Raw genomic sequence first — 9,362 nt, 5'->3', positions numbered from 1 at the left:
TGCCCAAACTTGGACGCAACCAAGATGTCCTTCAGCAGGTGAATGGATACGTAGAAAGTGGTCCATCCAGACAATGGAATATTACTCAGTGATAAAAAGAAACGAGCTATCAAGTCATGAGTAGACGTGGAGGAACCTTAAGTGCATATTACTAAGTGAAAGAGGCCAAGCTGAAAAGGCTACATACTGCATGATTCCAGCTATAAGACATTCTGGAAAAGGCAAAATGATGGAGGCGGTAAAAAGATCAGTGGTTGCGGGGGGCTGGGGGAGAGGAATGAAGAAGCAGAGGATTTCTAAAGCCGTGGGACTACTCCGTGCGATACTCTCAGGGTGGATACGTCATCAGACCTTTGTCCAAACCCCAAGAACCTACAACACCAAGCTGCAGGGGTCCCACCCCAGCAGGTCCAGGGGTCCCCAAAGGTGTGGACGGAGTCGGCGAAGAAGGAATGACACGGAGACAACGTTCAGTTGATCAGCAGCCTAGCCAGGATCTCTAGCCAGGATCTCCAGCCAAGTTCTGGTCTGGATCTCCAGCGAAGTTCTGCTTAGGATCTCCATGTTCTCCAGTCAGGTTCTGTAGCCATGTTCCCTCGCTAGGTTCTCCAGCCAGGTTCTGTGTCCATGTTCTCCAGCCAGGTTCAGTCACCAGGTTCTAGTCAGGTTCTCTTGCCAATTTCTGTAGTCAGGTTCAGTCCAGGATCTTTTGCCATGTTCTCTCGCTAGGTTCTGTCTCTAGGTTCTGAGGCCAGTTTCTGTCCAGGATCTTTTGCCATGTTCTCTCCAGCGAAGTTCTTCTGTCTCTAGAGAATGTTCTGTGTAGGTTCTGTGCCTCCTGGTTCTGTCTTCTTAGTTCTGTGTTCTAAGTTCTGTGTTCTAAGTTCTGTCTCTTGCTGTCTTATTACGTCTGTATTTATACCAGTTGATTCAATCCTATCACTCTCTATTACAAAGGTTAGGGCGTTTCTTATCTCCATTCCAGGGAGTAAAGATTATGTAGCTTAAGCATGATTGTTCATAGTTAAAGTGATTAATTACCCGCCTGGCACTTAGTTAAGAGGTTTTATTCCCTCCCTAACTTCAGGGGAAAATCCATACTTGGGGGAAACAACCTTTCTCAGAGACCTTGGTTAAAACACATAGTACCAAGAAGGTGAGCAAACATTTTAAGGACAGTATGCCATATATACCAGGTCCTTTGAAACAGCAAGGATGGACCGGCTCCCGGCACCAAGCGTGAGCCCTCGGGTGAACTGTGGACGCTGGGTGGTTATGACGACAGTGGAGGTTCATCAGTGGTAACAGATGAATCACTCTGGTGGGGATGCCTGCGTGTGGGAACTCTGTACCTTCTGCTCAAATTTGCTGTGAACCCAAAACTGCTTTTAAAAAAACGCAAAACTTATTTTTTAAAAAGCCATCAGCACATCTCATGGTCTGGTTGTCACCAGCGCTGCAAAAGTTACCTGCCGTCAGCGGGGTGCCCTCCCTCAGCCTGGGTGTCAGAGAGGGAGGGACATGGGTGTTCGGACTCACACCCACGCCTCCCTACAGTCAGAGAGGGAGCAGGGACAGTGGCCGGCAGGCGCGGGGTCTGGCTCCTGCGGGCCGAGCTCAGGGATCCGCCAGCTGCTCTGGCAGGTGGGCCTCACGCCGAGAGCCTGCAGAGAAACCACGCGAGCTCTTGCTGTTTTCCTTGAAGTCTCCCACGCAGCAGCCCGTGAGCTGTGAGACGTGGAGGTCGGGTCATGTCACTGTCTGTGTAAACCTCTTACGTTTATGTAAACCTCACGCCTGGCATCAGATCAAAACGACGACCCTGGCCTCTAGTCCCCGCACGAGGGGGCCCACCGTTTCTCTGGCTGCCCCCCAGCCCTCTCTGTCCCTAGCATATGGTCTTGACATCCCGGGGCACGGCCAACTCTTCCTGCCACTGGCCCCCTCTGCTGGGAATGGTCTCCCCAGTCTTCACCTTTATGGGGACTTCTTCTTCAATGTCATCTCTTTAGCGAGCCCTCCCGAAGCCACACTGTCATCTCTCTGCTCCAATTCTGTCATTTAGTTTAATATGATCTGTCTCGTTTACTGCTTCACCACTGTCTCTTAGATCAGAGCAGGCACAGAGTAGGAATGTGACATGGAGATGCTGAGTGAAGGACTCAGCTGAGCTCTTCCAGTGAGCAAGTGTGTCCAGGCAGAAGGGCTGAGCTTTATCGCTAAGAGTTGGGGCACATGAGATAAATCCTGCAACTGGTCTCACGTTTCACCTGCTGCAGGCACAGACCACGGAGGAAGTGGGGAGGACATTCATCTCCCTTATAAATAGCTCAGGTTCTGCAAGAGCTTGGAGGCTGCAAGATGAACTCTTGACCTCCCTCTGAGCTCCAGATATGTCCACTCCAATCCCTGGACCACATCACATCCAATGCTAAGTGCGTCACTGTCGGCTCAAACCAACTTTTCCTCTCACGACCCCTCTCTGTGAAGGCACCCAAGTCTCTCCGGAGCCGCCAAGTGACCTTGCGCTCCCCTTTCCTGTCGTATGTCAGCTCTTGTGGCCCCCATCCCTTTCATTCCCGCTGCTGCAGGGTGGGGACCGCCACTCATTCATTCATTCTCTCTCTCTCTGCCTCTGACAACTGCCTCCTATCCGGCCTCCTCGCTTTCAATGGCTAGTCATGGCCACTGAATCTGGCAAAAGATAAGGGAGGGGCTCCCCTTCAAGCCCCTCTGCCCCTGGCGAGAGGAGAGTGGCCCCCAAGCCCCAGAGGTCTAGGCTTGTATCACAGACAGAGCCGTCCCAAGGTGCCGGCTTAGGGAGAGATATCAGCTGCTGGAAGGTGGTCCGTCCAGACCTGAACTGTCCACCATGGTGGCCACTAGCCATAGGTAGCTGTTTACATTTAAGTTTAAGCCAATTTTAATTTGTTAAAAATTTAAAAATATTTTTATTGATTTCAGAGGGGAAGGCGGAGAAAGGGAGGGAGAGGGAGAGAGAGAGAGAGAGAGAGAGAGAGAGAGAGAGAGAGAGAGACATCAATCGCTGCTGGGCTGCAACCATGGCCAAGCCCCCAGGGTCCCCAGCCTCATGGGACCAGTGGGCAGAAGGAGAGTCCTTACAGATTTATCCCTCGGACGTTTGCCATTGGGGCCCTGGCCACTGCCCCCCTCAGACTCTCCCCACCGGGCTCCTGTGAACCCCTTGCAGACACTCTGGACTCCCCAGGTTCAGGTAAGGCCTTAGTCCATGAAGAATAGACACCTCACATCATCACTCTCCCAGGATGTGTGGGAGCCTCAGAAGGAGGACAGACCCGAGCCTGGTTTAAACGTGGAGGCCCTGGAAACGGAGGGCGGCAGGCAAACCGTGTTAGGCGCTCAGAACGTGGGAATGCTGGAGCGTGAGCCCCGCACCCGGCCCCGCGACCCCGGCCCTGCCCTCGGGAACTCCCCTTCGCCGGGTGAGAATGCAGAGTAATGCCCATTGCAAAGGGGAACCTGCAACCTCTCAGAACCGCCCAGCCCTGGATTCTACCTGCGAAGAGAGAAACGCAGCCAAGAAAACAAAAGAATGGGGCTTTCCCTCCGGGGAACGAACCTAAACCCACGACAGCTACCACAACCACATCGGTCCCAGGCTCCGAGAAATGAGTGGGTCCTCTCTCCCGCTTCCCGGCAGCCTCGTGCCCCCCACCCCCAACCAGGCTCCTCTCTGCACCCCCCTCCCCGGGGAGGGGACCTGGGAGTTCTAAGGCAGCTCTTCCAGGCCCGGAGGCTACCTAATGGGACCCCAGGGTTCCCTATGGTGCCTTTAATCCTTTTCTCCCCCACTGCCTGCCCCACTTCCCTTCCTCCCACCCTCTCACCCAGGCAGCAGGTGGGCAAGCAGTGGGATGCCCTTACCTGGGGAAGAAACAGCCTGGGCCCCGAGAAGGTGGAAAGCCCAGCATCTTCCTGCACCACAGGGGCAGGGCGTGCCAGCCTAGCCTCCCGAAAGCCTTCCCGCCCCGTCAGACCCAGGGAGAAGCCGGTTCACGGCTCTCCACGCAAAGACAGCGGGAGAGGCAGTTAGCAGCGCATTGTCCTCCCTCTGCTGCCCCTTCCTTCTCTGTCACAGTGGCCAGTGAAGAGGGAGGCGCGAGGGGCTGCTTCCCAGCCATGCACCCTTTCGACAGGACGCTCAGGGAACTCAGGGCTCCATGGAGGCGGCGGCTGCATCAACCACTGCTTTCATTCTTACTGCGCCCGTTGGAGGGCTGAGTGTTGGCCCTTCCTATGTAGGTAATCAATCCAACTGCATCTCACCCTTTGTTTTCTTTTCTGTCCAGATGGATGGTGACTTGAGGGGCCCTGTGTCTGGGAGGCCCACTCTGCTGGAGGGCACCGCCGGGTCCACAGGGTGGGGGGGCACTGACCAGGGGAACTGTCTCCACGGGACTGTGGTTGTGATTGTCCTCAGAGCAAGTCTGAAAGACTCTATCATAATCACAGCAGGGGACCCACTTGGGGCTTTCCTCTGAGCCCAGCGGGGGTGCAATTGTGTCGCGATCCAAGGCCGCCATCGACGTGGCTGGGGAGACTCCCGCTGCGAGCCTCGTTAGAAACATAACATTTTGGCCCGGCTGGCGGCTGGCGTGGCTCAGTGGTTGAGCATCAACTTACGAACCAGGAGGTCACAGTTCGATTCCCGGTCAGGGCACATGCCCGGGTTGCAGGCTCCATCCCAATGTAGGCGGCAGCCGATCAATGATTCTCTCTCATCATGGATGTGTCTATCTCTCTCCCCCTCTCCTTTCCTCTCTGAAATCAATAAAAATATATTTTAAAAAACACATTTTGTAAGTTTAGGCTTTTTCCAAAATTTCATCTAAACACCCATAATGAATAAAATGAAACATATGATCAGTGTTAATGTATCTGATGTATAGTGGCCACGTCCAAATAAAATCTTGCTCTAGGTGACCCCGAGTTTACGGTGCTTGCGGTCCCCCAGCATTCCCTGTGTGCCTAGGTCTGTGCCACATGTTGGCTAACGTAGTGCCATTCGATAGGATGCCAGAGAGGACGGGCACGCTGTCCCTGGCTCCGTGCGGCTATCTCACACCTGCCGTGTGGCTCGTGTGACTAAGGAACTAGTTACATTTGAATTAATTTTATTTTTATTTTTTTTTATTTATTTTTTAATATATTTTATTGATCTTTCACAGAGAGGAAGGGAGAGAGATAGAGAGTTAGAAACATCAATGAGAGACATCGATCAGCTGCCTCCTGCACACCTCCCACTGGGGATGTGCCCGCAACCCAGGTACATGCCCTTGACCGGAATCGAACCTGGGACCTTTCAGTCCGCAGGCCGACGCTCTATCCACTGAGCCAAACCGGTTTCAGCACATTTGAATTAATTTTAAATTAAAGAGGCACATGGGGCTACCAGTCACTGTATCGGATTGCACGGCTCAATGGGTTTAGGTCAAGGCCAAAGGGTCCCAAGGTGATGGACAGCTCTGGGGCGACGATCCCCCAGGCCTGCTCAGACACCAGCACCTGAAGAGACCTGACAGATGCACCTTCACCAGCTGACGGTCCGGCCCTCACTGGGACTCTCCACTTCCCTTTTCCTGTCAGCAGCCGCACCGTCCAGGAAAAAAACTCTATTCTTGCATGATCAGCCTGTACATGTGTGTTCAGAGATGGTTTTAGCTTAGCCCAGCTTCCCCTGGCTTTTCATTTCTGGTTGCAAACCATCAACGCTGCGAATTGCTGAAAGCTGCAGCTGGTGACACCCCACTCCCCACCCTCTGGGCCCACCCCACCAGTGACAGCACCGACAGGGGTGGCCTGGCTTCCTCTGTGCTGTTTTCACCGGGTCGCTGCCTGCTCAGAAGGCTTGCCTCTCGTCCCAGGCAGACAGCAAGCCAGCCCCTCCCAGGCACAGCTGGCGGCCCCTTCTCCCCGAGCTTCTCTCGCGTGCTGCCCTTCAAGGTGAGTACCCCGCTACCTCCTCCTCCACGTCCCTGGGCCACCTGTGCCCTCAGCTGTGTGCAGTCACAATAGCTTCTAAGACCCAGGCTTTTGTGTACGTGTTCAGTGGTCATGAGTACCAGGCTTCCAGGGTGAGCGGTGACATGCCCAGGAGGTGATGGGTCAAATAGATTGTAGCCCATCCAGACAACGAAATACTCAGCAGCCACCCAATCGGATGTTGTGGCTCCATGTTAAATTGGCATTAAAAGTGGCCCATGAGGGACTGTTCACTAGAAAGCAAGACAGAGCATTGTGTGTGCAGTCGGATTTCCTCACCATTAAGAGTGTGTGTGTGTGTGTGTGTGTGTGTGCAGGGAATCATCTAACAGGAGGAGGTGTCTGGGAAAGTTAACAGCGGCTAAACTAGACAAGAGGCGTTTGTGTTTTCATTTCTTTCATGATGCGTGCTTGCGTTGGGGGGATTTTCCTGGTACGGTGTGAAAAGACTCCTTTCTAATCAGAAATCAGCCAAGCTGCTTTCTTTTAAATGACTCATCAATGAATACTGTTTTGCCTTTCAAACATACCCCTCTTGAGTTCTTAATCAGCTGCTGCTCCCGCCACTGGCAGGGCAGGTGAGCTGTGCTGAGTGCCGGCCTGGGGTGGGGTGAGCCAGCAGTCCCCATGCCCATCTCCTGCAGATGGAACAAACCAGAGCTAATGGAAGCCTCTTTCTTCCATGATTTGCCTGTCTACTCAGGAGCCCCGTTCACAGGCTCCCACTGGGAGCCCTTGGGGGCCAGGTCAGTGCCTATGGGGACCTGGGGGGTGGGCCTGACCCTGTAGCAAACTGGACAAAGATCAAAGGAAGGGCCCACATTCCTGACTCATGTAAGTGTCCAATTTGCTGGTTTACTACTGTGAGCCATGAAGTCTATGGATGGGGGGCGTTACTGCGCCCACAGCTGCTCCCTGCTCACTTTAATCTTGGTTACGTGAGGACAGTAGAGAACAGAAAGAAAAACTGATTCCAGGCTAACTTGTCTAAGAGGCATGTTCCACTTTTGGAGACTCAGCAGGTCTCTCGCTTTCCTCTGCCTCCAAGGAAGATGCGAGGGGCACACATCTCATGCTTTCTGGCTTTCATGCCTTTGTTGATATGCTTCTTTGCCCTGGAGCAATGTTCTCTTCCTTCATTGTATGTGTCTCTGTGATCTCCAGGCTCCAAGGGCCAGCAAAAATACCACCTCCTCAGTGAAGCCCTCCTGGATTTCTCCCAGCGTTGGAGAATGTGACTTCTTTCTCCTAATTCCCAAAAGCGTTTCATAGCATTCACCATTGTTGGTATTTGTGGCCATGAGCTGTGAGGACACAGGTCATGTCTGATACACTGTTTAAGCTAAGCAAGTGAATCAGGCATCAAGGCACACTTGGTAAGTGAGCTGTGGGATGAAGACCGTCCCCTTGTTCTCACAGAGCTCTCTGCATTCTGCAAAAAGCATTCATGCACGGCATTGCTCTTGACCCTCCCAACAAGCCCTCGGAGAAGGTTGGCTATCATCTCCCTTTTTATAAATACATGTTTTTATTGATTTCAGAGAGGAAGGGAGAGGGAGAGATAGAGCAAGAAACATCCATCATGAGAGAGAATCATTGATTGACTGCCTCCTGCATGTTCCCTCCTGGGGATCGAGCCTGTAGCCCGGGCATGTGCCCTGACCAGGAATCGAACCCTGAACTCCTGGTTCATAAGTCGATGCTCAACCACTGAGCCACACTGGCCGGGGTCACCTCCCTTTTACAGACGAGGAAACCCAGGCTCAGTGAGGATCTGTCACCCCTTGCCAGGGTCCACAGGCAGAAAGGGATGCCCAGGGCCAGATGGGGTCTTTCACTTCTGGCCCATGGTGCTCCCCCCGCCTCAGCTCACTGTGCTGCAAAACTCAGGCGGGCTTTCCAGTTTAGGTGCAGAGCCCGGGACGGGGCGACTCTGAGCAGCAGGGGCAGAGATGTGGGGCATCACTGAGTCAGGCACCAGGGCACTCCCAACAGTCTCTGTACCTTTTGTCACATGTGGGGTTTCCCCGCTCTGTTTTTCCCTCCTTCTCAGGGGCAAGAAGAAAATGACAGCGCGCCCTGCGGCTTCGCAGTTTACAAATAAAATACTCAAGTATTCTGACTAAGACAGAGGGGAATGGAGAGCAAGGCCGCCGGGGGTGTCTAGGTCTGGGGAGGAAAATGGTTCGTTTTTGCTCTTTGGCTCTCTCCAAATTTTCTATGAGCCAGAAACACCCTTGTCACGGAAGAGAGATAACCCTTATAAAAAGCCAGCGCAGGGTTTCAAAGACGCAGAGCAGTTTGGAGAACTGAATGGGAGACAGACGTGCGCTCCACGAGCGGCCCCGGCCAGCTGGGCGGCTCGAGTTCCTCCTCCGGACGAGCTTTGCAAACAGGTCCAGGAAGCAGAAGAGCAATGGGGCCTTTTTTTTTTTTTTTTTTTTTTTTTAAGTACAGCTGACAGGTTATTTTTATGCTAGCTCGTCAAACTTCATGCACAAAGTAAAGGAAAAAATGAAAGTCTCACTTTGCACTGGCCCTCATTGTTCAAGCTCCTGCCAGGCAATGTTTCAGTGCGAATCAGCTGTGAGGTGTGTCACCTTTTATGTAGATTTTAAAAGGTCACACAACGCAGCCTTCTACACCAGACATTTTCACCTAATGATCTTGCTGAGCTCTTTGTATGACTGTGAGGTCTATTCTATTCTATTTACTGGCTCCGGGTGGTTTATTGAACAGATGCATTGGAATATGACCAGTTTCTGCATAGTTAGGTTTTTTCTAGCTTTTTGTTTTGTTTTGTTTTTTGTCCTGGGGGGGAATGCTGGCACATGGCCCTGTGCATGGTTCTGTGTTCTTTTGAGATAATACCAGTAGGTGTGTTCCCAGCAGATGAGCTGCTGAGTCAGAGCCGTTGTGCTTTGTAATTTGGACAGATACGGCTTCACCCTCCAAAAAGATCACCTAAACTTACGCTCCCCACAGCCGCTTGGAGGCCCGTCCCCGACCTCTCACCAACACCATTCTCAGCGATCCCTGTGTGCACCCCGAATCCAGCGGTAACCAACCATAACCACGGTCCAACGACAATCAAAGACAGGTAGCTATTCACCCAGCCGGTGTACCAGCCATTCGCCTCCACTCTGTAGCAAGGGTTCATATTTTACTCATCCTTCCACTACGCTTGAAGGGCGTCGGGACTGTTACAAGTAAAGCTGCTGCGAACACTGGTGCTTTAGTGTTTGTGTGGATAGTCTTTCTTGCATTTTTCTTAGGCAAACACTCAGGAGTGGGATGGCGAAGCGCACGGAGAGTGTAGGCATGTTTCATTTTTTAAG

Source organism: Myotis myotis, unplaced genomic scaffold (genome assembly GCF_014108235.1).
Source record: "Myotis myotis isolate mMyoMyo1 unplaced genomic scaffold, mMyoMyo1.p scaffold_m19_p_13, whole genome shotgun sequence".
Lineage (NCBI taxonomy): Eukaryota > Metazoa > Chordata > Mammalia > Chiroptera > Vespertilionidae > Myotis > Myotis myotis.
This window is presented reverse-complemented; position numbering follows the sequence as displayed.